We start from the raw sequence: 27,802 nt of genomic DNA on the forward strand, positions 1-27,802 counted from the left end.
CTATTTTCTTAATTCTCTGGAGGATGTAATCTTATTGCTCTGTAGGTTCTGAATGAGATATTTTATTTCCTATCTCTGGCCAACTTCAGCATCAAGGCTAAATAAAATATAAGAAAGAAGAATGAATTATTGATTACATATTCAAAGTGTTCTTCCTTGCAAAGATTCAGGGTGTTTTCAACTATCATTTAATTGTACTAGTGAGCGTAGGTTTATTACTTGGATTATTTTATTAATTTACCAATATCCATTGAATTGTTAGGAGACATATGATTATTCCTCTATCTGCTATGGTAGACAGATAGTTTGGCCTGACAGAGTCAGACTCCACAGGGAAACCCACACCGAGTTCAACAGGTCAAGCTACATTAAATGCATGTAAACCCAGGAAGTGAGAGGGAAAGTTACGAGTTTTAACTCTCATAACGTTTCTGGAATGAACTTAGCTTCTGTCTCCATATTCTCCTTTCACTTAATCTTCTCCTCTTCAGTTTTCTCTTCACAGAAAGTGTAATTTAAGAACCTGTCGGAAACTAGCATATTAAAATAGCTCCAAAAATGTTTTTCCCCTTCAATGATAGCGCTTTGGGGAAAAAAATTAAAGCTATCCCGAAGGCTTCCCTCGTGGGAGTGCTCGGCGTTCCAGACTGGTTACTCAACCTTGGTCATGAACTGAGAGCCCCCCTGTCTCTTGGCCAGCTTTTCAACTCTCAGGGCAGTTTTTCTTGCATTAACAAACATTTACTGAGAAACTGTGTTTCAAGCCCAAGTTAGGTGCTATGCTGAGAATTCAAAAACGACAAGGTCTCTCTGTTCTGGGGAGCAAGATACCTGGATACCATATTAAACAATGCAATAAGTACAGAATGGAAGTTTGTACAGAATTTTACAAGAACACAGAAGAAAGAACAATGAATTCTGAGATGGTGGGGCAGTGGAACAAGGGCAGGTAAGACTCCACAATGAAGGAGACATTTGAGCCAGCACTCTGAGTTTGTGGGATCTTGATGTGCAGAGGCAGGAGAAGAGTTTTGAGTGGGGCTGTAGTCTCTCTTAAGGCTCAGAGACATGAAGGAAAAAAAAAAAAACATGGTCTCTTCAAGGAATAGTGAGGAGGAATTCAGCATAATTAAGTGTAATAGGAAGTATGGAGGGCAAAACCACAGGTAAAATGAAAAAAAAAGGGCCACCCTGCAATGTCTTCTGTATAACATGGCAGGAAAATGCAATTTATCATACCTCATGGCATTAAAGGATCGAATCTACAGTAAAGGGTCTTTATTATTATTTTTCCTGAATAAAGTGAGTATCGATATGCATGTTCAGTATATCTGGTCTATTTTAAGATATATAAGGAAGGCATGGGCAGAGAGAGTTGATATAAATATAAGAGAAAGTTTGTGGAAAGATTTCATGCTGGAGGGGCTAATAAAAAAGACCCCAAATGACCTCACACCTAAGAAAAGACTTTGAAAAATAATTTAAAAGTGTGATTAGGAATTTTTGAACTATTTGCTGATGGTGAATATGCTCTGCCTTTCCTACAAAATTACAGATAGCGTCTATATTGCTGCTAATGTAAAAATGAAAGAAGTGCTGAGTTCACCTATGCTCTAAGATTTGTACTGGATGTAAACAGAAGGTACATCCATGGAAATTACATACTTATGCTAAACTTTACATTAAAGTTATGCTACCTTGCATTCACATATCACATATTATTGGACAGAAATTAGATAGAATGTGGACAGAAATGATGGATACTAGTATCAGTTTTAACCATTAAAAGCATATTTAACCCTCTTTCATAACCTTTTTTCTAGTTGTCTAGAATGTAAAAGGAAGCTAAATGTTAAAGACTGAAAAACTTTCATCAGTCTGGGCCCCCAAAGGACTGTCACTTACCCATTTATAATAGTGTGGTAATGTAAGCAAAGAAGTAGACCTATGTTTGAAACCTATACATTTTGGATTGACTTCTAATCGCTGTTAGACTCCCCTACCTAATACAGATAAGAAGCATAGGAAGCATTTGAAACAATTCAAAGGGGTGAGATGAAAGTCAGAGCTGAGACAGAAATAGTGGAAACAGAAAGGAAGATGTATCGAATCAATTCATGATCCAATCATCTCTCACAACATGCCTTAGTCAGATATTGCTGCAATTAAGATATGCATAACCACCAAATTCTGTGGCTTATCTCAACAAACACCTATTTTTCTTACAGTTCTACAGATCATGGGGATTTGGGTAATTTCTGCTGAACTCAGATGTGTCTGGCTTTGAGTTGCTGATTGGGTTCAGGTCTTCACAAGATGTCTCATTCTGTGCCCTTCAGTGAATTGGAACTTGATCTTCTCATGGTAGAAACATAGGAGAGTAAAAAGAAACATGGTTTCTCTTAAGGTCAACTTCAGAACTCCAAAATTATGGCCACAGTATATGGTAAGTGTTTATAGGACAGAAAAGGCATTGAATTTGTGGGTGGAAACACAAACAGAAAACATGTTTCAACAGATGGCAGCATGTTACATCAGAATGTGCTGAGCCTGGATGAAGACATCCGGAAAGGATCCCCCAACATAAGAGACACCAATCCATCACTCTGCCCACATTTCATAGTGAAATCAAATCACATGGCCAAAACCAACATCAACATCATTGTGTCACAGAGGAGGGGAGGGTTCATGGCAAAGGCAAAGGAAAAAGGAAGAATTGTGAAGAGAGGATAAAAGCTACCTCAAAATTGCTCTCTTTTGTGAAGTTTTCCACAATCATTCCACCTACCCTATCCTTTATAGTAGTGCCCTCTTCTCTGTAGGAACTGGTTCTAATACACTCAGGAAATACCTGAAACTGCAGATAGTATTGAACTTTATATATACTATGATTTTTTTCTATCTTTACACACCTATGATAAAGTTGAATTATTTTTAGACACAGAGATCAACAGCGACAACTACTAATAAAATAGAACAAATATAATAATATGCTGTAATGGAAGTTGTGTGGTTGTGGTCTCTCAAAATACAGGTTTTGTTTGTGAGCATACATGTGTTCTTCCCTCTTCCTATTACAACTAATTTATCATTTGTCCTGCAGTGTTGCTACAAAAATAACAGAGTTAATCTGTTTTTCCATGTTTTAGCCCTGATGCTTCTTTTGCACTCTTATGAATGAAGGTTCTATTAGGCATTTTCTTTCAAAAGAGCCCTGTTTCACTGCAATTCAAGACTTACTTTGGTTGGTACAATTTCTCCTTAATCAATTCTAAAATTCTACTGGATTTGTGGCAATAACTTCTTCATCGACAGATGCAGCTTTCCCAGCAACTTTTGTGTATTTGAGCAAACCTGTTGCTCAATCCATGTAATCATCCCTTAATTACAGGAAATGGCTTGGTGTCACTCATTTCAGGAGCGTCCTAATTGAAGTCTTCACATATTCTCAATGCTCTGACACAACATGTTGCCATTAGTTGGAACAAGTTTTCCGTTTATGTCTTTCACTCACAAATTTAATGCCTTTTCCAAAAAGACATTTATCATGCACTGTGATCATAACATTTGAGATGTAACAGCAAAACTAGTATGAATTTCCTTTTTCACAGTTTCGCAGATAGAAAATTTGTTCTTACTGTAGATATCAGCAATGTCGACATATGATTTTTTTTCTTTATTAAATCAAGAAATTTAACTCTTTCACTTAAAAGAAGCACTTTCTCTTTGGCATACTCAAATTGCCAGCATTACTACTCTTGTGCCCTGGGGCTACTATGAAGTAAAATAAAGATGATAAGCCCTTGATAGTGCCAGAGTCAATCTGATAATTGAAATGGCAACTATGTGACTCGTGGGCATGGACAGGTAGTATATACAACAGGATGTGCTGCACAAAGGGATGGTCCACTTCCTAAGCAGGAACAGAATGAGGTGAGACTTCATCATACCATTCAGAATTGTGGGTCATCTAGACCTTTTGAGTTATTTATTTCTTGAATTTTCCATTTAATATATTCAGAACATGGTTGACCATGGATAATCAAAACTGGAATATAAAACTGCAAATAAGGGAGACTATCATATATTTATTGTCGGTTATCACATTGCTCAGCTCATTTGAGATAGGAGATCCACACTATATTTTTGGATATAGTAAGTTTTTATGAAACAATATTATAATATGATTCCATTTTAAAAAGTTATATTTCTTTTAAAAAGTGATAGTAAATAAACTAAAATATTGAGAGTTATAATTTCTAGATGAGAACTTAGATAACTCAAGTTTTCTTATTTTGCTTATAAAAATCTCAAATATTCTATACCAAATTTATGTTTTTGTGATATTAATAAATATACTGCAATTTTTAAATAGAAATTTTCAGAAGAATGAATCATACTTGAAAGAATCTAAAATATGACTTCACTAATAATTTTGAATCATGAAATAAGGACGTAAATCTCTAAAAATGAGAAACAGCATTCACTTAAAAACATAAAATCTGAGATGATCAATAAAATTATATTACTTTTTTATTAAAATCTTTTTTATTTTTACAGACTGCATTTTGATTCATTGTACAAAAATGGGGTACAACTTTTCATTTCTATGGTTGTACACAATGTAGATTCACACCATTCATGTAATCATATATATACATAGGGTAATACTGTCTATTTCATTCTACTATCTTTCTGTTCCCCAACCCCTTCTATCCAATTTTACTCCACACCATCCAAAGTTCCTTCATTCTTCTCTTCCCCACTGCCACCACACCTCGATATGTATGCTCATCCACTTACCAGAGAAAACATTTGGCCTTTGGTTTTGTGGGATTGACCTATTTCACTTAGCATGATATTTTCTAACTTTATCCATTTACCAGAAAATGCCATAATTTTATTCTTCTTTATGGCTGAGTAATATTCCATTGTGCATATATACCACAGTTTCTTTATCCATTCATCAATTGAAGGGCATTTAGGTTGGTTCCACAATCTAGCTATTGTGAATTGAGCTGCTGTGAACATTGATGTGGCTGCATCACTGAGCTATGTTGATTTTAAGTCCTTTTGGTATAAACCGAGGAGTGGGATAGCTGGGTCAAATGGTGGGTTCATTCCAAGTTTCTGAAGAATCTCCATACTGCTTTCCAGAGTGCCTGCACCAATTTGCAACTCCACCAGCAATGTATTAGTGTGCCTTTTTCCCCACATCCACGCCAACACTTATTATTGCTTGTCTTCTTGATAACAGCCATTCTAATTGGAGATTGATGAAATCTTAGGGTGGTTTTAATTTGCATTTCTCTAATTACTAGGGATGATGAGCACTTTTTCATATATTTGTTGATAACCTGTATATCTTCTTCTGTGAAGTGTCTGACCATTTCCTTAGCCCATTTATTGATTGGGTTCTTTGTAATTTGGGTGTAAAGTTTTTTTTAAGTTCTTTATAAACTTTGCAGATGAGTGCTCTGTCTGAAGTGTGTGTGGAAAAGATTTTCTCCCACTCTGTAGGCTCTCTGTTCACATTACTGACTCCCGTGCTGAGAAAAAAAACTTTTTAGTTTGAATCCATCCCGTTTATTGATTCTTGCTTTTATTTCTTGCGCTATGGGGGTCTTGTTAAGGAAGTCTGGTCCTGAGCCAACGTGATGGAGATTCAGACCTACTTTTTATTCTATTTGGTGAAGGGTCTCAGGTCTAATTCCTAGATCCTTGATCCAAATTAGGTAGATCAACGGTACAGGATAGAGGACATGGAGACAAACCCACATAAGTACAGTTATCTCATACTAGACAAAGGTACCAAAAACATACAATGGAGAAAAGATAGCCTCTTCGACAAATGGTGCTGACAAAACTGGAAATCCATATGCAGTAAAATGAAATTATATTACTTAATATCAAAATTTTCTACCTAATCAACTAGCTGATTAAGAGCTTAGTACAGATAAGGTGAAATAGTATCTCTGATAAGAAATATTCAGCACATTGGATAGATTTTGGAAAACACTTCAGAAGGCAAGGGATTCTCAGAAATGCGTTTTTCACTTGAAATTATACAAATATATTATTTTTCCTGATTGTGTCTTTTAATATTAGTACCTGTTGTCCATCCCAGAGGAAAAATCTGCAAAATAAGTTTAGTACTATCATGTTGTTACTCAAAGGTATAACAAATAATGCTTGTAAATTCTGAGTATACTACGTATTTGCATCATGCTCTACAAATTATAAGCACTTTTATATACGTTAATCAATATAAAGCAGTTTTTACTTTTAAGCTTAGAAGTATAAGGAAGAAAAAAGAAAGAATAACAGATCTGCAACCAGTGCTTTGCTCCAATATCACAAGCATCTGTAAATTTTCTTGATTCTTCTCTGTGGATAAAATACCTTACAAAGAAACATTCATCCTTGACTGACTTCTTTTTATGAGTTGGAACTTGTCTTTTGGTCACCTGAGAAAGCCCCTAACACTATACCTTACTATATTTCTTTTTTTTTTTTTCTTTTCTTTTTTTTTTATTGTAAACAAATGGGATACATGTTGTTTCTCTGTTGTACATGGCGCAAAGGCATACCATTTGTGTAATCATAAATTTACATAGGGTAATGTTGTTTGATTCATTCTGTGATTTATTCCCCTTCCCCCCACCCCTCCCACCCCTCTTTTCCCTCTATACAGTCCTTCCTTCCTCCATTCTTGCCCCCCTCCCTAACCCTAACTCTAACCCTAACACTAACCCCTCCCACCCCCCCATTATGTGTCATCATCCACTTATTAGTGATATCATTCGTCCATTGGTTTTTTGAGATTGGCTTATCTCACTTAGCATGATATTCTCCAGTTTCATCCATTTGCCTGCAAATGCCATAATTTTATCATTCTTTATGGCTGAGTAATATTCCATTGTATATACATACCACTTGTCTTTATCCATTCATCAATTGAAGGACATCTAGGTTGGTTCCACAATCTGGCTATTGTGAACTGAGCAGCTATGAACATTGATGTGGCTGTATCTCTGTAATATGCTGATTTTAAGTCCTTTGGGTATAGGTCAAGGAGTGGGATAGCTGGGTCAAATGGTGGTTCCATTCCAAGTTTTCTAAGGAGTCTCCACACTGCTTTCCAGAGTGGCTGCACTAATTTTCAGCCCCACCAGCAATGTAAGAGTGTACCTGTCTCCCCACATCCTCTCCAACACCTGTTGTTGCTTGTATTCTTGATAATCGCCATTCTAATTGGGGTGAGGTGGAATCTTAGGGTGGTTTTGATTTGCATTTCTCTTATTACTAGAGATGTTGAACATTTTTCCATATGTTTGTTGATTGCTTGTAAATCTTCTTCTGTGAAGTGTCTATTCATTTCCTTAGCCCATTTGTCAATTGGATTATTTGCATTCTTGGTGTAGAGTTTTTTGAGTTCTTTATAGATTCTGGAGATTAGCGCTCTATCTGAAGTATGATTGGAAAAGATTTTCTCCCACTCTGTAGGCTCTTTCTTCGCATTGCTGATAGTTTCCTTTGCTGAAAGAAAGCTTTTTAGTTTGAATCTATCCCAGTTATTAATTCTTGCTTTTATTTCTTGTGCTATGGGAGTCCTGTTGAGGAAGTCTGGTCCTAAGCTGATATGTTGAAGCTCTGGACCTACTTTTTCTTCTATAAGATGCAAGGTCTCTGGTCTGATTCCGAGATCCTTAATCCATTTTGAGTTTAGTTTCGTGCATGGTGAGAGATATGGGTTTAGTTTCATTCTGTTGCATATGGATTTCCAATTCACCATTTGTTGAGGAGGCTACCTTTTCTCCATTGCATATTTTTGGCCCCTTTGTCTACTATGAGAAAATTGTATTTATTTGGGTTTGTGTCCATGTCCTCTATTCTGTACCATTGATCCACCTTTGTATTTTGGTACCAATACCATGCCGTTTTTGTTACTATTGCTTTGTAGTAGAGTTGAAGATCTGGTATTGCGATACCCCCTGCTTCACTCTTTCTGCCAAGGATTGCTTTAGCTATTCTGGGTTTCTTATTCTTCCAGATGAATTTCATAATTGCTTGCTCTATTTCTGTAAGGTACATCATTGGGATTTTAATTGGAATTGCATTGAAACTGTATTGCACTTTTGGTAGTATGGCCATTTTGACAATATTAATTCTTCCTATCCACGAACATGGGAGATCTTTCCATCTTCTAAGGTTTCTTTAATTTCTTTCTTTAGTGTTCTGTAGTTCTCATTGTAGAGGTCTTTCACCTCTTTTGTGAGATTGATTCCCAAGTATTTTATTTTTTTCGATGCTATTGTGAATGGGGTAGTTTTCCTAATTTCTCTTTCTGAAGATTCATCGCTTATGTATAAAATGCCTTAGATTTATGTGCATTGATCTTATATCCCACTACTTTACTGAATTCACTTATGAGATCTAAAAGTTTTCTGGTGGAATTTCCTGGTTCCTCTAAGTATACAATCATATCATCAGCAAATAGGGATAGTTTGAGTTCTTTTCCTATTCGTATCCCTTTAATTTCTTTGGTCTGTCTAATTGCTCTGGCTAGAGTTTCAAGGACGATATTGAAAAGAAGTGGTGAAAGAGGGCATCCCTGCCTTGTTCCAGTTTTTAGGGGGAATGCTTTCAGTTTTTCACCATTTAGAATGATATTAGCCATGGGCTTAGCATAGATGGCCTTTACAATGTTAAGGAATGTTCCCACTATCCCTATTTTTTCTAGTGTTTTGAGCATGAAGGGGTGCTGTATTTTATCAAATGCTTTCTCTGCATCTATTGAAATAATCATGTGATTCTTGACTTTAAGTCTATTGATATGGTGAATTACATTTATTGATTTCCTGATGTTGAACCAACCTTGCATCCCTGGGATGAAATCCACTTGATCATGGTGCACTATCTTTTTAATATGTTTTTGTATGCGATTTGCTAAAATTTTGTTGAGAATTTTTGCGTCGATGTTCATTAAGGATATTGGTCTGAAATTTTCTTTCCTCAATGTGTCTCTGTCTGGTTTAGGTATCAGGGTGATATTGGCTTCATAGAATGAGTTTGGAAGGGTTCCCTCCTCTTCTATTTTATGGAATACTTTGAGAAGTATTGGAATGAGCTCTTCTTTAAAGGTTTTGTAGAACTCGGTTGAGAACCCATCTGGTCCTGGACTTTTCTTTGTTGGTAGGCTATTGATGACTTCTTCTATTTCATTACTTGAAATTGGTCTATTTAAATTGTGTATGTCCTCCTTGTTCAGTTTAGGCAATTCATATGTCTCTAGAAATCTGTTGATGTCTTCGAAATTTTCTATTTTGTTGGAGTATAGATTTTCAAAATACCTTCTAATTATGTTTTGTATTTCACTCGTGTCTGTTGTGATATTTCCTTGTTCATTCCGAATTTTAGTGATTTGGGTTTTCTCTCGTCTTCTCTTTGTTAGTGTGGCTAAAAAAGGTTTATCAATTTTGTTTATTTTTTCGAAGAACCAACTATTTATTTTGTCAATTTTTTGTATTGTTTCTTTTGTTTCAATTTCGTTGATTTCAGCTCTGAGTTTAACTATTTCCTGTCTTCTACTACTTTTGGTCTTGGTCTGTTCTTCTTTTTCTAGGGCTTTGAGCTGTAGTGTTAGGTCGTTTATTTTTTGAGTTTTACTTCTTTTATTAAATGTGCTCCATGAAATAAATTTTCCTCTAAGTACTTCTTTCATAGTGTCCCAGAGATTTTGATATGATGTTTCTTTGTTCTCGTTTACCTCTAAGAATTTTTTAATTTCCTTCCTAATATCTTCTGTTATCCATTCATCATATAATAGCATATTTTTTAATCTCCAGGTGTTGGAGTAGTTTCTGTTTTTTATTCTTTCATTTATTTCTAACTTCAATCTATTATGATCTGATAGAATACAAGGTAGTGTCTCTATCTTCTTGTATTTGCTGACATTGGCTTTGTGGCATAATATATGGTCTATTTTAGAGAAGGATCCATGTGCTGCTGAGAAGAAAGTGTATTCGCTCTTGGTTGGATGGTATATTCTATAAATGTCTGTTAAGTCTAAATTATTGATTGTGTTATTGAGATCTATGGTTTCTTTGTTCAATTTTTGTTTGGAAGATCTGTCCAGCGGTGAGAGAGGTGTGTTAAAATCACCTAGTATTATTGTGTTATGGTCTATTTGGTTTCTAAAATTGAGAAGGATTTGTTTAACATACATGGATGAGCCACTGTTTGGGGCATAGATGTTTATGATTGTTATATCTTGCTGATTTATGCTTCCCTTAAGCAGTATGAAATGTCCTTCTTTATCCCTTCTGACTAACATTGGCTTGAAGTCCACATTATCTGAAATGAGGATGGATACTCCAGCTTTTTTGCTGAGTCCATGTGCATGGTATGTTTTTCCCCATCCTTTCACCTTTAGTCTATGGGTATCTCTTTCTATGAGGTGAGTCTCTTGCAGGCAACATATTGTTGGATCTTTCTTTTTAATCCAATCTGCCAGTCGATGTCTTTTGATTGATGAATTCAGGCCATTAACATTCAGGGTTATTGTTGAGATATGATTTGTATTCCCGGTCATTTGGTTCATATTTAAAATTTATTTATTTATTTATTTATATTTTGACACAACTTCGTTCCTCCTTTATTTGACAGTTCCTTTAGGATAATTCCTTCCTTTGCTGATTTGCTTCTTTGTTTTTTATCTCTTCCTCATGGAATATTTTGCTGATAATGTTTTGTAATGCTGACTTTCTTTTTGTAAATTCTTTTAGCTTTTGTTTATCATGGAATGATTTTATTTCATCCTCAAATTTGAAGGTAAGTTTTGCTGGGTTTAAGATTCTTGGTTGGCATCCATTTTCTTTCAGAGCTTGAAAAATGTTGTTCCAGGCCCTTCTAGCTTCTTTGGGTCTGGATTGAAAAATCTGCTGATATCCGTATTGGTTTCCCCCTAAATGTAATTTGGTTCTTTTCTCTTACAGCCTTTAAAATTCTGTCTTTATTTTGTATGTTAGGTATTTTCATTATAATGTGCCTTGGTGTGGGTCTGTTGTAATTTTGTGTATTTGGAGTCCTATAAGCCTCTTGGACTTGATTTTCCATTTCATTCTTCAGATTTGGGAAATTTTCTGATATTATTTCATTGAATAGATTGTTCATTCCTTTGGTTTGTTTCTCTAAGCCTTCCTCAATCCCAATAATTCTCAAATTTGGCCTTTTCATGATATCCCATAGTTCTTGAAGATTCTGTTCATGATTTCTTACTATCTTCTGTGTTTGTTCAACTTTGTTTTTGAGGTTAAATATTTTGTCTTCAATATCTGAAGTTCTGTCTTCCAGGTGTTCTATCCTATTGGTTATGCTTTCTATGGAGTTTTTAATTTGGTTTATTGTTTCCTTCATTCCAAGGATTTCTGTTTGTGTGTTTTTCAATATCTCTAACTCTTTATTGAAATGATCTTTTGCTTCCTGTATTTGCTCTGTTAAGTGTCGATTGGTGTGATCATTCAATGCCTGCATTTGCTCTTTCATCTCATCGTCTGCTTCCCTGATCATTTTAATTATGTACATTCTGAACTCCCTTTCTGTCATTTCTTCTGCCATGCTGTCGTTGGATTTTATTGATGTAACATCTAGATTTGTTTGGGGCATTTTCTTCCCTTGTTCTCTCATATTGTTCAGGTATCAGTGGACTGCTAAGATATTGCAGATTTCCTCTATTTACTTATAATGTCCCTGAAGATATCTAGTATATCACCTCTTATGCTTCAGTAGCCTAAAGTCTTGGAGGAAGTTGATAATGCGATGCTCCACAAGGAAGCTGCCTCTCTAGGGGTGGTGGCCTTCAGGTGGGGTATATTCCCTGCTAGTGGGCAGAGGTGCCTCCACTTGTTGACCAATGGTCATCCAACGGGGAACTAGGCTGCGGGCTGAGGCAAGACCTGTTTGTGCCTGTGTCTCTGGTTTTACCGTCCCTGTGGGAAAAACCTCACCCGGCAGGGAAGACTCACCTGGTGGGGAGGTCTTGCTGGTCAGTTCCCCTCCTAGAGGTTCCCCTCAATCTACAACTACCGCCTGGGCTGGGCTGTCTTCCTCTGCAACGTTCCCAGGGGCCTGGACCTACCTCCTGGGCCTGGGAGCCTCACCCTTCGCAGGCGAGTCTCCTTAGGCTGCCTCTCCTCAGAGAATCTGCCCGCAGTCCTGGAAACTTCGCTCTGCCCCTAGGCGTGTCTCTGTGCGGCTCTTCCACCAAGAAGCCGGTCCTGGGACCCTGCTCTGCACCTAATCGCCTGGCTATGCGGCCCCTCCTCTGAGCCACCACCTGGAGCCCCGTACAATAGCTCCGAGACCCAGAGACCCACCACACACCTCTTCCTCTGGACAGCCGCCCGGTGTTCTGACGCAGTCACTAGGAGTCCAAGCAACTCACTTCGCGTCTCCTCCTCCTGCCAACCGCCCGTAGCCCTAGGCAGTCACTCCGAGTCCACGTGACCCACCCTGTTCCTCCTCCTCCTTCTCGGGGTAGCCCCCGGGGTGTTCAGGAGTGGTGGCTCCGAGACCAAGTGACCCACTGCGCTCCTCCTCCAGGCAGGCCACCGGTGTTCAGGAGTGGTCGCTTTGAGTGCAAACAACTCACCACTCGCCTCCTCCTCTGGCAACCGCCTGTGGCTCTGATACAGTCACTCCTAGACCAAGCGACCTGCCGCACTTCTCCTCTTCCTCCGGGCAACCCCCAGGTGTTCTGGAGCGGTCGTTCTGAGTCCAAACAGCTCGCCACGCAGCTCCTCCTCCGGCAACCGCCTGTGGCTCTGATGCAGTCACTCTTAGACCAAGTGACCCGCCGCACTTCTCCTCTTCCTCCGGGCAACCCCCGGTGTTCAGAAGCGGTTGTTCTGAGTCCAAACAGCTTGCCACGCAGTTCCTCCTCAGGCAGCCGCCCGGAGCCCCAGTGGTTGCTCCGAGTCCAAGCGCTGTGCTGAGCCGCCTCCTCTACGATGATCCCAGTTGTCCGTTTACCGCTCCTGTGGGGGGCAGGGCATCTCGCCGGGCAACTCTACTTCACAAAGTTCCCTGCGTTCCGGGGCTACCACCCCATCCGGTACGCCTCCCTAACGTTAGAGACTCACCCGGCGGCTTTCAGTTGGTCCCAAGTCTCTCACTATCTCCTCTTTTGAATCTTGCGTCCTGGAGCAACATGAAATGCAGCCACCCTCTAGTCCGCCATCTTGAAAACCCCCCTGTATTTCTTTTCTATTTGCTGTTTTAGAATATGCATCCTTCAAGTTTTATTTATGTTTATTCTTAGCAGAGAACAAGGTCTATGGAAAGTATAAAATCAATGTGTTTTTGAATGATGTTTTTAAAAGGTAGAATTATTTTTAAAAATTATTATTAGTCAATGATTGTCATTTTAAAAAAATGATTGTAATTTTTTAAAAATACTTTAAATATAATCCAAATACTTTCTGAAATATAAAAACAAAAGACCCCAGAAATGCTACTAACAACACAAGACAAAAAATATGAACAAGATTTCTCTTTAGGTTGTTTTACAAGATTTTGTTTTTATCCCGACCTAAGGGCATAGAAAACTATTTCATCTCTGAAATCTCTTGTCCCTGATAGACTGGCTGTTTTCTTCTCTGGAGCTGCATTTTGACTTGCAAATTAAAAGCATCACACTCTTTCTAAACTACCCGTTTTGAGACTTCCCCCAAAAGATGTTCATTGATGGATGAATAGAGTTTTAAAATGTGGTAAAATTACAAAATGGAATGCTATTCATCCACAAAAGGATGAAACCCTGTCATTTTCCCCAACTAGAGGACATTACTATTGAGTGAAATAGGCTAGACACAGAAAGACAGGTATTGCATGCTGTCATTTATGGAAGCAAAAAAAGAAAAAAAGGCCTATCACATGAAGTAGAGAGTGGAACAGAGTCCAGGAGGAAGGAGACAGTGAGACAGTGAGAGGGTAGATAATTGGTACCTAAACACAGTTAGATGGAGGGAAGTATTTCTAATGTTGTATAATGACAATGCAACTATAGTCTATAATTAATTACACATTTACGATAGCTAGAGGAGAAGAGTATGAAGGTTCCCAACACATAGAAATGAAAACATTTGAGGAGATGGAAATACTAACTACCCTGATTTGATCTTTAGGCATTATATATACATCTATACTCCAGGAAGAAGTTTGTTTTCTTAATCAAAGGGAGTGCTCACTATAACAACAGAATCTTAAGATGGATTGTGTTATATACTTAAAATTTTTTTTTAAATTGCATTTGTTCTAGTTAGTTGTACATGACAGTAGAATGCATTTATACATTTTGATAGATCATACATAAATGGAGTGTAATCTCTCATTTTTCTGATTATGCGTATTGCAGGATCACATGGGTCCCTCAGTCATTCATGTACATGAGGTAATAATGTCTGCTTCACTCTACTAAGCACTGCTGCTCTTCTGTTTGGTAGAGTTCAGCTAGAAGGGTGACGTGACGTATGAGCTTTCCCATGAAGCAGTTTATTGTGGAATGTGGCTGTCCTCCAAATTATTTAAGTGGGGAAAATCTCCTAATGAACTAACACTGGGGGAGGGGACCCTGTATGCATGGAAATATAACCATCAGAAAATCCAAAGAACAGAGATTCTTTCTGTAGCTAGTTTACATAGTTCCATATTTAACTCTTTGCTGTAGGTGGTCAGAATCAATGGGAGTTCAAGTTACCCAACTTAAAGTTTACTTTCCAAAACACTGAGAAATAAATCATGATCTAGTTATAATTTCTTCATAAGATGATCATTAATGCCCTGAAAGAAAGAAGAAATATTGGTGAAATGAAAGAGCTGCTTATGAAGAGCTTGGGGCAATGATGATTAAAGAAAACATAACATGACTCCTCAGTTACACTTCACAAATGTGTACTGACTGCCATCTACTAGGAAACACTAAGATCAGATGGAAAGCTGACCTAGATGCCAAGAAATTCAGAGCCCACCACAGAAAACCATAAAGTTAAGAGAAAACTCCTGTTCAGCCCTGTAAAATACTAAGAGAGTGATATACACTCTGTGGGGGAGCATTGAAGAGCAGCACCCGTCCCATTTGGGGTGGGCTGTTAAGTTGCCAAAAAGGTGAAACTCACACAGGTTTTAAAGGATAAGTCAGAGTCGTAGAAGTCAATGAGAATGGAAAGGGATGAGGGAAGGAGGTAGAACAACAGAGAGATTTGTTGGGGCAACTGCAAGCAGCTAATATGGCTGTACTGAGTGTGAACAAGTGGCCAGAGATGAGATTGGACAGAAAATAACAGGGACTGTGACATAAGAGGATTTGTGATTTTGGATTTGTATAGGTAAGTATCTATGAAGGTTTCATGTTTCCTTTCTTGATCATGGTAATAATATAAGAAATGACAATGATAATGGTAGCCAGCCTTTACTAAATATTTCATATACATTAGACACAAAACTAGTTCTTTGTGTAACATCGTCTAATTTAGTCTTTACCTATAAAGCAATTCCATTATTCTCCCTTGTGATTTAGTTGTTTGATTCCTCAGCCTTGGAACTCCCTTTGGGAGAGCTAAATACTTGTTTTCCTAAATCCTTAGCTAGGAGTGGTCAATGTCATATAATTTTGGTTAATCAGGAACAGGCAGAGATGTGGAGTCATAGGGAAAAATTTTGTTTCCTGATTAAAACAAGAAAGATGGTAATAACTATTGCTCCCACTTTTATGCTCTTCCTACCTTCAATGCAATGAAATGTCTGCACTTGCAGCAATTCATTTTTTACCATGAGGTAAAGAACTGAGCAATGTCCTAGAGAAGTCAGAAAAGCTAGTTCTGTGATTATCAGGCTATTGCTTATCAATGTACTTCTTGGTTGGTGAAGAAAATAAGCCTGTTGATAGCAGAGGGTTTGGCTACCTAGAGCTGTAAATATTCCCAATCAGCATACCTGTTTCAAAGAGAGGAAAAGGAAGTTTTGAGTTATTACCAACTTTCCCAAGAGCATGCTTTCAGCCAACGGCAGCATCAGGCTTCCAAATCAAGCTTGACTTCAAACCTTGGGCTCTTAAACACTTTAATATGCCAGTACTTTTTCCTCACACTTTTTGCATGTAAAGGAAGCAAAGAAAATTCATGCCTAGGCCAAAGGGAAAGAATATTTATGGTAGGATAAAGGAAGATTTAGTGATAGAAAAGCTTAAATTCGCAGTGTTAACAGCCCCAGCTGTTGCTGGAGTCATTGAAAGGGAAAGTCAGAAAATGGAAGAGAGGGGTCTTTCCCTCCTCAGAAGTCCTCTCTCATATATCCAGTCTTTCCACCAGGCTTCCCTCTTTTCTTTCAATGAGAAGTATATAAATACCAGCTTGAGGTACTGCTCTTCCCTGGGAAATAAGAAACTGAAGGAGCGTGCCTTATGCTTATGACACAAAGCTACAACTTTGATGCTTAAAGTATCCATTCCTTCAAACACTAAACTATCCCTTTTATAATAAGAGAGGAAGAAGGAAGTTGGTAAAGGATCAGAAGAGCTTTCCTATGACCATGCATTATCCCCCAACACACACACATGAGTCATTTATCCTGTCATTCCCATGGTAAATTGGTCATAGTGTGCTGTGTCAACCACTCAGTGCCATGCAAGTAGCTCCAGTGGACAAGTTGTGTGCACAAAACTGTGATAAAATGAAGTATAGCATAGTGGTGAAGAGTACAGGCTTTAGTGTCAGACTGGATTGGAATTGCAACAATTTACCAACTGTGTCACCTTGGGAATAGTGTCTTAATCTCCCTGTAATTCAATTGCCACTTTGGTTGGTTGGGATGGGTTAAGAGATGATTCCTTTATAGAACATAGAACTGCACTCAACATATTTTAGTTAATATCATTTCATTTGTGTTTGAAATATCTTCATTGCAGTTTCCAAAACTTTTTCTCTTGATACATCTGGCACTCAAGTGATTTAACCTTCTCACCAATATCCATCCACAAAATTTTCTTTTACATTTCTAATACAACATATTAAGTATATACGCTGCCTCACCTTTAAACTTTGTCTCTAATTGTCAAATGAATCATCTACCAGTATACTGAAAAATACTTAGAAAACTACATATCTGGACAGGAAGCCCATGAAGCATTCTTCAAATCACTAGCAGGATCTGGGGCTGTATCTCAGTTGTAGAACACCTGCCAATCTTGCATGAGGTCCTGGGTTTGATCCTCAGTAACCCCCCTGACACACATCCCACACATTCACACACAGCTTTAAAAATTGCAAATGTTTTAGTCAACTTTTTTGCTGCTGTAAACAACTAGAGGAGGAAAAGTTTACTTTGGGGCTCACTGTTCAGAGGTCTAAGTCCATAGAAGGCTGGCTCTATTCCTAGGGGCCTGAGATGAGGCAGAATATCATGGTAGAAGTGTGTGGTGGAGGAAAGCAGTTGGGGACATGGAACCAGGAAACAGACCCCCTCATTACTGACAAAATATATACCTTAAAGGTCCACCCCCAACAACCCACCTCCTCCAGCCACATCCTACCTGCCTACAGTTACCTCCCAGTGAATCCCTATCAGTGGGTTAATGCACTGATTAGGTGAAAGCTCTCATAACCCAATCATTTCACCTCTAAACTTTCTTGCATGTCTCACCCCTGAACTTTTGGGGGACATGTCACAACTAAATCACAACAAGTAAGCAATTTTATAAGAAGAGGTAAATAAAGCTCTAGGTTGAGCCATTACTTGAGATATAGTAAAGTATTTCACACTATAATGTAAGAGACAATCTTCCTGTGCCATTATCTCTGTGACTCTAGCAGAGCCACTCACAGTCTAATTTTTAGAGATGTGGTCCTCCTTACCCTGCATTTAGGTTTTTCCTCTCTTTATTTGCTTTTCCAGAGTAACAGAAAGAGATGAAAGATAAGCAGTTATGTATAATGAATGACACCTGCCTTTATTTATAAATTTCAATGACAATAAAAGGCAGTATTTTACCTAGTAGACTTGGCAAGTGCCTGAGCAAATACCAGGAATACTTTTGCAAATGTATGTTTTGAGTTACCAGTACCCAGCTCTATTTCACCTCAAGATGAAAAAACAAAACACAAACAGAAAATATTTGTCAGGAGAAGGATGAGCACTACATTTTCAAAACATGTAAACATTTTGTAGAACCTCCAAGTTTACTTTTACCTAGGTAACACATGTAGATAATAGAATTTCCACATGTACTTCCAACTTTACTTCAATTTAAGCCTTTTTAGAAGTCTTGCTAGAAATCCAAATGTATTTCATCAGAAGAGTACATAAAAATTAAACTGAAAAATTAGCCTTCCAAAACAGAAAAAAATTATCATAGAAATAGTAAAGATCATGTTTCTTTTGGAAAGAAAAATTAATATAACTATTGTTTTTCATTAGCATTAGGCCTAATGAATACAACTTACCTTTGAAAATATAGCTCTGCCATGGATTGATTTTGTAGCTAAAATTTCAAAACTGAAATATCTGAATATCTGTTTAACCATTTTAAGTCAATCTGCAACATTACTGAAGAACTAATTACAAGAAGAAAATGATTAGCAATGTCAATAAAAGAATGACCTTATATAAACAGGAGGGAAATTATAGTAATTTAGTAAGTTATTGTCCTGAAAGGGGTAAGATTTGTTCCTTATGAACCCTCTTGAGAGTCTTATTAACACAAATCCTTTATTTATTTATTTGGTGGTATCAGGGATTGAACCTAGGACCTGGTACATAGTTGGCAATTGTTCTACCACTGAGCTACATCCCCATCCCCTTTTATTATTTTTAAGTGCATATAAATAGTTTTTCATGGCCTACAGGGTAAAGCCAAACTTTTGTTGTTATTATTATTTTAATTAGCAAATAAAAAATCGCATATATCTATGGTGTCCTATGTGATGTTTTGATATATGTATACCTTGTGGAATATTTAACCAAGACAAGTTAACATATCCATCCCCTCACATACTTATCACTTTTTTATGATAACATTGAAAATTTGCTATTTGAGCAATACTAAGGTATACAGTACTTGTTATTTATTGCAGTCACTAAACCAACTTTCACAGTGCAGTCACCACCTTCCTTTCAAGCTATGTTCACCCTTTATCTTCTTGCTTTTAAAACTTCAGTCATGGTGAACAATTTGCAGTTGCTCAAACAGGTCACAAACCTCAGGGCTTTCATTCATTTTTCCTTTGCCCAGAATTACTACCCTCTCTTTTGTCACCAGGTGAACTCGTATTTATTTTATCCATGACAGCTATAGTTTGGATCTTGAATGTCCCCCAAATGCCCGTGTGTTAAATAAGGGCTTGGGTTCCAGATTGGTGCTATTGGGAAATGGTAGAGACTTTAAGAGGTGAGGCCAAGTAGGAAATCTTTAGAAATCTGGCAGTGTGCCCTCGTCAAGGGAACAGTCTGCTGAATTTCTGACATACATACATACACTTGGAACTATCATCACAGTTAAGATGGTGGATACATCCATCATCCCCTGGAGCTACTTGTGTCTGTTTGTAATCGATTCCTCTCTTCACTCTAAATCTACATCCACAGGGAAAAAAATGATGTATTTTCTGTCACCATAGATTGGTTTGTTTCTTTTTCCTAGAATTTTCTTGAGTTATACATTGGTTTCCTTCTAATAGTAGCATGTGGTATTTATGTTGTCTGGTGTTAATACAGTCACACCAGCCTTCTTAGATTAGGTAAGCATGGTCTGTTTTATTCTATCCTTTTATTTTTAAAATCTACTTGTGCCTTTATATTTAAAAATTAGTTACTTGCAGATAGCATATCTCCACTTCTCACTTTTTATCAATCTGAAATATTTACTTTTTCAATTGAGCTGCTTAGACCATTTACACTTAAAGTGCTTATTGATATTATTAGCCTCGAGGCTGATATCTTGCCACTGTGTTTTCTATTGTTCCATACATTCTTATTTGTCTTTCTGCATCATTTTGGATTAATGATATCTTTCTTGCCACTGTGTTTTCTATTGTTCCATACATTCTTATTTGTCTTTCTGCATCATTTTGGATTAATGATATCTTTCTTGCCACTGTGTTTTCTATTGTTCCATACATTCTTATTTGTCTTTCTGCATCATTTTGGATTAATGAAATATTTTTATGAGTCTATGTTATCTCTATTATTGGTTTACTAGTTTTATTTTTTGTTTTGTTTCTTTGGTAGTTTCTTCAGGGTTTATGCTATAAATCTTCAACTTATTATAGTCAACATTTAAGTAATTTACTACATCATTTATAGTAAGAGCATCTTACTGGCCTTGGTTCTATCATGCAGTTAGCTTCCACATATGTTATAAAGTTATATGATACTTATTAAACAGTATACTGATGTCCCTTAATGATGGAGTTACATCTTGATATATCCATTGTAAGTCAACATTGTAAGTTGAAAATGCATTTAACATGTTGAGGAATCCATCATAAAGTTGAAAAAAATCATAAGTCAAGCCATCATGTATCAGGGGCCATCTGTATTTCTTTTAAATATATTTTTAAATAAGACGTGTTTTTATATTTTTCTCATATTTAACATTTCCATTGTGCTTCAATCCTTGATATAGACAGATTTCTATGTAGTCTCATTTTCCTTTTGTCAGGACTTCTTTTAACATTTATTATAGATCTCATCTCTATATTTCAGTTTTTTAATATTTAAAAAAGTCATTTCTCCTTCATTATTGGTAAATATTTCTTTAAGTTATAGAATTCTAACTTGACAGTTTTTGGTTTTGTTCTTCTAGTGCTTTAAAGATGTTGCTCCACTGTCTCCTGGACTTATTTTTCCTATGTAAAATCTGTTGTCATTCTCATTTTTGTTCTTTAGTACATGACGTTTTTTCTCCCTCTAGCTACTTTAAATATTTTCACTTTATTACTTGTTTTAAGTTAATTTGATTGTGGTGTCCTACATTTTTTTCCTACTTGGGTGTCATTGAGCTTATTGATGTGGCTTTATAATTTTCATCAGCTTTGAAAAAAATTCTTGAATATTTCTTCAAATATTTTTCTGTGATTCTTCCTACTCATTTTCTAGAAGTTAAATTACACATACTCAGAAAGAAGGAGTAAAGTGGAATTCAGGTGCAATTGAAAGTATCTGACATATGGATATTTTAAATCAAGCAACAGCTCTTTCCCAGTCTTCGCCTCACTTTCTCTTCTTGAATTCCATAGTTCACTACAGCTGCTAGATCTTATTTCCAAAAAAGTATTTTGGAATATAAATACATATTTATACAATATTTCCTCTTTCAGAAAATATACATCTCAGAACTATAGTTCAGTATAAGTGTGTTAAACAATGATTGCTGTTTAACTGCTTAGATATCCAATTTCGGATATCTACTTTCCTAAGCAAACAGTACTTCCTTCTATCTGGGCATAGCAAGTTGTCAACCACTGGGACACTTGCCTGTAATAACCATTCCACTCCCATGTGCAAACACAATACAGTGTCCCATTAAAATAATATAAATATAATTGATAATTAGAAGGAATACAGAGATAGAATTAGTTCCACAGGTGAAGAGGTTTCAAAAGATTATCAACAGCAGGGAAATCCTCTGCAGGAATCTGAAGGAACCCCTCCAGGTGAACAAGAGGGAAGGAGTATATTAGAACCATGAAAGTGCAAGAAAGTCTATTGTAATAGGGTTACTGGGAGCCTTTAGTATTGTGAAAGAAGAAAATGGGAGAAATAGAAAAATTATCTTAGGGGGATATATTGTATGCCATCATGGGAGTTTAAATGTAATCAAGGGAGTCACATGATTGTTTCAGAAAAATTACTCTAGTGTAGCTATGTGGAGAAAGGCTCTAAGTGGAGAAATACTAGAGGCTTAGAAGTTAGTAGAGAGCAATTTAATCCATGAAAAATTATGAAATCCTAGTTTAAAGTAAGGGAGCAAGGAGGAATAAGATTAGACAGATTAAAGAGATTATTAACTTTTTTTATTATTTACTGTATGAGGCCGCTAGTCTAAATGCCTAACATGCATTAACACATTTATTTCTTCTTAACATTATGAAGTAGGTACAGTTTTATACACAAAGGATCTGAGACTATATAAATGCATTACCAGAATACAAAGGCAAGGATTCTGATTCCATGGCCCATACCTTGACTTAAGGAAACATAGCAAATAGGAATTGGAAACTGGATATAAGACCAATAGTGATAACCAAACCAAATAAATTGTTATGGTCTGAATGTTTATGTTCCCCCAAATTCATATATTGAGACCTAAGCACCAATGTCATGGCATCTGGAGGCAGGGCCTTTAGGGAAGTGATTAGGTAGGAGGACAGAGCCACCATGACTGAGATTAGTGCCCTTATGTAAAGGAGGCTCCAAAGAACACTTGCCCTTTCCATCAAGTGAAGATGTGGCAAGAAGGCACCACCTATGAACCAGAGAGTAGGTCCTCACCAGACACTGAATCTGCCTATACCTCGATCTTGAACTTCCTTGCCTCATCGCTGCAAGAAATAAATTTCTGTTCTCTAAGTTCACCCAGTTTATATGTTTTGTTATAGCAACCCTAAATGGTTAATATATAAGTATTGACTAAAAGACAGTGAATGAACAAGAAATAAAGAAATGGTTAGATACACCATTAGAATTCAATTCTTTCCATTGATTTCATGTGTTCCAAATGTAGAATTTGTCTAGGAAACATCAAGTCCTATATATGTTTTGATTCATTTAAATGTTTCTAAACAAAATGCAGAGCTAGAATGCCAATGATTAACTGTAAACTAATTTCAGAGATGCTATTATAGAAACCTCTGATGCCCAGCACATATGTATGCTCATGATTATTCCCTGAAGAAAGAAATGAAAAAGTTACCCCTCCCTTGCTCCTTACTTTCCTTCTCAGCCCTGACCAACATGTGGCTTCTCTAATTATTATGATGGGGTTACAAGTAGACCTAACAGTTGGGCTGCTTATCCCAAGTGTGGGCTCTTCACACATAGGGCTGAAGTTGGCTGCAATCATCTTCTGCTGGTCCTTGAGCACAAGAGACAGTATTCATTCCCAGCCTCCAGCAACACATTCACAAGTTGGCCCCCTAATTAACCAAATAGGCCCCTTCATTTAGAAGTGCCCTAGTCCTGAAATCTCATTATTGTCAGAGTCATCTCTTCCAGCCTGTTTAGTGGGGGAGAGAAGGGCTGTTTACAAAGGCAAACTTATCTTTGACATGAATCATCACATTAATGTGTATTTCAAATCGACATTAAAAGACCACATTCTAGCCTCTCAGCCTCCACTGGCTCTGAGAAGATCACCAAGTATGTAGTGCTTCATTTGTATCCCATTAGGCACTCTGTTTCCTTGACATAGGCTAGAGAAACCAGCCTCCAACAGGAGATCACTGGTGGCTCCCAGATATTCAAATCAAGATATACAGAGGCTATACAGGCTTGTGTCTAAAAAATGAAACCTAAGTGTAATGATGGGAATTTGATGACACAGGAATGTCTCTCTCCCCTATCTGCACTGTGTTATGGTGAAGGTGGGGTGAGAAGAAAATTAATTCCCACAAGGGAAGAAGTGGAATATTCTTCCACATCCTAATGCTGTTAGATTTAGTTTAGTCTAGTTGACATTATTCATTTTTAATTTGTTGTCAAATATTTTCACGTGCTTTGCAGTGGTGAAAGCAAGAAAACTAGCATAGTTTTCTGTACTGAAGATGCTTACTAGGTAGAGAGGAGGGGACTCATAAAATACCATACAAAGCAGACACAGTAAGTAAACTACCTCCAAGGATATATTTCTTTCTCTTTTCTTTCCCTTTTTTAAAAACCCACTAGTTCCTACACACATTCTGACAAGGAAAAAAAGTTATTCATTACAACCTTGAAATCAAAAGTTCTTAGATCACATGAAACTTCCAAATTGCATCAAACAACAAGAACTTATTGTTGAAATGAAGTGCAGTGATTAAGAGAGTAAAGAGGAGGTTAAACACCAGAATCCATGGGATAATAGACCTTGAGGGAGACTCTGATGTATTACCTGAGGACTTTCAATTCTGAGACCGAAAATTCTACTGGTTTAGTTCATTACCACTTTCTTCATTGGGAGGGAATTTCAGTTTGGTCACATTAGAAGCCCTAATAAACCTACAGTTTGACATTCTGATAAAGCAGTTAGGATAGTATGGGTATCTAATTAAACATTTAACATCCAAAATTGAATCAACTTCCTTCAAAGAGGCTGGAGGTATGATAGACGCTCAGAGGTGAAGAATCTCCTAATGTTCATCTCCTAGTATTTATAATATTCTCATAATTTAGTCCCCAGAATAACTCTATTAATTGGGGGAATTAACCACCAAGGTTGACAGGAGTTAAAAATCCATCTTCCTTTGTTAATAAAGCCATAATAGGATATTCCTAAGTGAGGATTAAGGAATTAGATTGTAGAGGAAGGCAAAAGTTGATGTCACTAGATTCTTGATAATTTCTAGGTCTACATTCTCCCTTGCAAAAGCAGTAGCTCAGAATTCCCTACAGTGTTTCAATTGTAGGTAGCATGAACACTCTTCTATTATTCAGTATTAGTATAATTCTCCTCACAAACTTATTCAGGTATGGATATTTTCTATTTTCAAACAAAGAACTGAATGCAGTGTTGGTAATACTCAATTATTCATTCCACAGATTTCCAGGTGCTGAGTATACAGAAGATAAATACTTATCCTTGAGGAGACAAATTACAGTAAGGGAAACAAATAAATCACAATTTAAAAACAGTAAGTTATTTGAAATTAAGATTCTCTGTGGTTCTTAATAAATTATCCCCACTGACAAGGGATGACTTTGTAACCAATAGGATATTGCAGAAATGGGAAAGTCTAGGTCATAAAAAATCTTTGGGGGAGGCGATCCAAGATGGCGGCCTAGAGGGAGACTGCACCCCCAGTTGCTCCAGAACCCTGGAGTTAAGAAGGGGAGGCATTGAGAGACTCGGACTGAAATAGAGCCACGGGTGAGTCTGCCCACTGGGTAAAGCTCGGCCCGGGGGGCAGGCCCAGATAGAGGTGGCTTATCGGAGCCGGGCAGGGCAGCTAGAGTCATCCACAGGCAGCCCTGCGCACTCTGGCGGTGGGCCCCGCCCACACAGCCAGCTTCTCCAGGTTCTCGGAACGGAACTGGCCCGCTAGTGAGAGCCTTTCTGACCAGAACAAGCTCCGAGTCCCGGAGCCAGTGCAGCTCAGCGTACTCTGGCACGCAAGCAGATTCAGGGTCCAGACAGGGCAGCCAGAGACTTCCCCAAGTAGTCTGGACCTCTGCGGTGGGAGGTGCCGTTCAAGGCTAGCCTCTCGGAGCTGACCGCCCAGTGAGAGACTTTCTACATAGAACCAGCCACAAGCCCCCGAACCAACGGAGAGCCTCGACCCGCAAACAGCCTCTGGGATCAGGGCAGGGCAGCCAGACACCTCTTCAGGCGGCTCTGCCCACTCCGGCTGCAGGCTCTCTTCTCGGGGCATCCAAGATGGCGGCCTAGAGGGAGACTGCACCCCCTGTCGCTCCAGAACCCAGGAGTTAAGAAGGGGAGGCATTGAGAGACTCGGACTGAAATAGAGCCATGGGTGAGTCTGCCCACTGGGTAAAGCTCGGCCCGGGGGGCAGGCCCAGATAGAGGTGGCTTATTGGAGCCGGACAGGGCAGCTAGAGTCTTCCCAAGGTAGCCTTCCACACTCCGGCAGTGAGCTCCTCCCACACGGCCAGCTGCACGGTGCAGGCCCACAGTGAGAGCATTTCAGCACAGAGCCAGTTCCAAATCGTGGAACCAGTAGGGGGCTAGGGGCAGTTTTCTTCGGATACGCTGCTTTATCAGATTCCTCCAAGACATCAGGCTACTGAAGGCTGGGAGGTGATACACTGGAAATCTACCGGGACACTATAAGCCAATAGCAGAAAACTGCAATATCTCAGGGTCCCACTGACAACTGACCAATATGAGAAAACAAGGGAAGAAAATGTCCCAAACAAACCTAGATACTACATCAATAAAACCCAATGACAGCACAGCAGAAGAAATGTCAGAAAGGGAGTTCAGAATGTACGTAATTAAAACGATCAGGGAAGCAAATGAGATGAAACAGCAAATGCAGGCATTGAAGGAGGAGATGAAAGAGCAAATGCAGGCATTAAATGATCGCACCAATCAACAGTTAAAAGATCAAATACGGGAAGCAAGAGATCATTTCAATAAAGAGTTAGAGATACTGAAAAAAAACAAACTGAAATACTTGAAATGAAGGAAACAATAAACCAAGTTAAAAACTCCATAGAAAGCATAACCAATAGAATGGAGCACCTGGAAGACAGAACCTCAGACATTGAAGACAAATTATTTAATCTTGAAAGCAAAGTTGGCCAAACAGAAAAGATGGTAAGAAATCATGAACAGAATCTACAAGAATTATGGGATATCATGAAAAGGCCAAATTTAAGAATTATTGGGATTGAGGAAGGCTTAGAGAAACAAACCAAAGGAATGAACAACCTATTCAATGAAATAATATCAGAAAATTTCCCAAATCTGAAGAATGAAATGGAAAACCAAATACAAGAGGCTTATAGAACTCCAAACATACAAAATTACAACAGACCCACACCAAGGCACATTATTATGAAAATACCTAACATACAAAATAAAGACAGAATTTTAAAGGCCGCGAGAGAAAAGAATCAAATTACATTCAGAGGGAAACCAATAAGAATATCAGAAGATTTTTCAATCCAGACCCTAAAAGCCAGAAGGGCCTGGAACAACATTTACCAAGCCCTGAAAGAAAACGGATGCCAACCAAGAATCTTATACCCAGCAAAACTTACCTTCAAATTTGACGATGAAATAAGATCCTTCCATGATAAACAAAAGCTAAAGGAATTTACAAAAAGAAAGCCAGCATTACAGAACATTCTCAGCAAAATATTCCATGAGGAAGAGATGAAAAACAACGATGCAAATCAGCAACAGGAGGCGCTAGCCTAAAGGAATAGCCAAATAAAGGAGAAACCAAATCATGCCAAAAACAAATATGAGTCAATTGACTGGGAATACAAATCATATCACAATAATAACCCTGAATGTTAATGGCCTGAATTCATCAATCAAAAGACACAGACTGGCAGATTGGATTAAAAAGAAAAATCCAATAATATGCTGCCTGCAAGAGACTCATCTCATAGAAAGAGACACCCATAGACTAAAGGTGAAAGGATGGGGAAAAACATACCATGCACACGGACACAGCAAAAAAGCTGGAGTATCCATCCTCATCTCAGATAATGTGGACTTCAAACCAAAACTAGTCAGAAGGGATAAAGAAGGACATTACATGCTGCTTAAGGGAAGCATAAATCAGCAAGACATAACAATCATAAATATCTATGCCCCGAACATTGGCTTATCCACGTACGTCAAACAAATCCTTCTCAATTACAGAATTCAAATAGACCACAACACAATAATACTAGGTGATTTTAACACACCTCTCTCACCACTGGATAGATCGTCCAAACAAAAATTGAATAAAGAAACTATAGATCTCAACAACACAATCAGCAATTTAGACTTAACAGACATATATAGAATATACCATCCAACAAAGAACGAATACACTTTCTTCTCAACAGCACATGGATCCTTCTCTAAAATAGA

Source organism: Sciurus carolinensis, chromosome 6, assembly GCF_902686445.1.
Source record: "Sciurus carolinensis chromosome 6, mSciCar1.2, whole genome shotgun sequence".
NCBI classification, from domain to species: Eukaryota; Metazoa; Chordata; class Mammalia; order Rodentia; family Sciuridae; genus Sciurus; species Sciurus carolinensis.